A 2,024-nucleotide genomic window follows, 5' to 3' on the forward strand; every position below is an offset into this window, starting at 1 on the left:
TAGCTGGGAGTTAGAGGAAAATTTTGTGGAGTTGAAGACCATGAGGTTCCACGTAGCCCTGCCCTTGGGAGGTCATCCAGAGATAGGCAATGGTGACAACGGCCACCATGGATCAAGGGTCTAGGGGGCTAGGACCTATGCCATCCTCTGATCTTTACAACAAGTACAGAGGTAGATACCTTGATGCTGTTTGTATAGATAAGGAAACTGAAGCACAAAGCCATTAAGATTTCATTTGAACCTGTACCCTGATCATGCCAGTATTTCGAGGCATACTCCAGGACACCCTGCCCCAGGCAGTTTCTTCCCTCCTTCCCAGTTAAAAAAGCCCAGTGTCCAACCTTTGCACATGCAGTATAAGCTCAGTTGCCCTCTCTCCTTGGTCATCTTTCTCTTAGTGGGGTTGAGTCAGGCCTAGAAAAAAATGCTTTATAAGCTGAGTAGTGTCTAGAAGACCAGCGCTCATTGTTCTCCTGGTCTTGACTCCAAGGACCACTTCAGCCCTAAAAACGAATTATTCCGTGGCTTGATTTTGGTAGGTAACAGGGCAGCCTTTCCAGAGACGAGATAAAGATTGTCATTTCAAGAGCGTTTAAAAAATAATAGATGGTGCATTTCCTTAATACTCTGTACTGTGTAAAGTACCAGGTATACAACTGACTCTCAGGAAATTGCTGGATAGTGAAGATAAATCGGCGTTAAATCACTCCATTGAAAGCCCTATTTAATAAAAAGTTGTCAGCAAAATCTGTGGTTACATGAAAAAGAGTACACAGTTTCTGCATCTGTACAATAGGGCTAGTTCCTCCGAGGCCTGTGCAAAGGATTAAATACAATAATGTGTGTAAAGTGCTTGGCACGGAATAAACACCCACCATGCTTGGCCTGGATAGGTATTACAGAGAATAAAACTTTCACCTTGACACACTGCAAGTTTTGGTTTGTTAACTTTATGATTATAACATTAAAATAAATGTCAAAATTGGAAGATTGAGAAGAACCTAGAACAGGAGTTTATAACTAGTATCTGCTCTCCCATGAGAAATTCTACCACCCCTGAAAAAAGTTGTGTTATTTTTTAAAGGTGTGCTTGGAGAGTTCTGCAGTCAAATAATTTAGGGAAATTATGGATTCGACAAAATTAAGTATTAATTTTGCTATTGTACCCCTCAGAGGCTTTAGTGCTAGCAAGCGTGCGGACCCTCGGCAGGGAAGAACCAATGGGGAGGCACAATATCTCCCAAACATACTTAACCGTAGAACCTGCTTTCTAATTGGATAACCACCTCAGGGAACTAGCATCACGTAGGGCAGTTTTGGAAAATGACTGTGGAAACATCAAGTCTCTTATTTCTTTTAGTACCAAAGGACCCCTTTACCAATTCCCACTTGAAACCCATGCTCCGAAAGATTCATTTGTAATTCTGTGTTTGCTTTATTAATCAGAATCCTCTCTAATAGCTGTGGGGCTTCAAGAGAAGCTCTCTTGCTGACCCTCTCTGGTCACCAAGAGAAATGGTATAATTCCTCTGATGTTTATTCAATCAAAAGCATTAAAAGACCTTATCAGAGGGTTATCTCACAGGCGGTCATAATGACAATGACTCATAGGTGCCCTTACTACATTCATGTGCTCCCTATGTGGTTTCAGGACCCCTGTTTGGGATCTTCTGCTCCAACAGAAATCCAAGGTCACTGTCAAATTCAACCTGGCCCTTTGTGATGAGATAAGCTTTCCGAGGAAATCAGAGGTCCTGTAAGGGAGATGCTCATTTCTAGAACCTTGGACATAAAAACCCTGCCTTCAGGTTTCTATTAGGTCATTATTAAGGCATGAAGTACAAGCACGGGTGAGGGGTGGGGGGAGTTGGGAACGACAGTTCAGTCCTCTGTCCCTCTTCCTTCCCTTCTCTGTGTACATCTGCTTCATTATCCCCGTGGAAGACAGGCCTTCTGTGCTTTGGAGAACAAGTGATTCCCACTCTCACCTCTTGTTTTCCTCCTAAACATCCCCAGCAGAGGTT

This window comes from Sturnira hondurensis, unplaced genomic scaffold, assembly GCF_014824575.4.
Source record: "Sturnira hondurensis isolate 20B ecotype Veracruz unplaced genomic scaffold, ASM1482457v3 Scaffold0023817, whole genome shotgun sequence".
NCBI classification, from domain to species: domain Eukaryota; kingdom Metazoa; phylum Chordata; class Mammalia; order Chiroptera; family Phyllostomidae; genus Sturnira; species Sturnira hondurensis.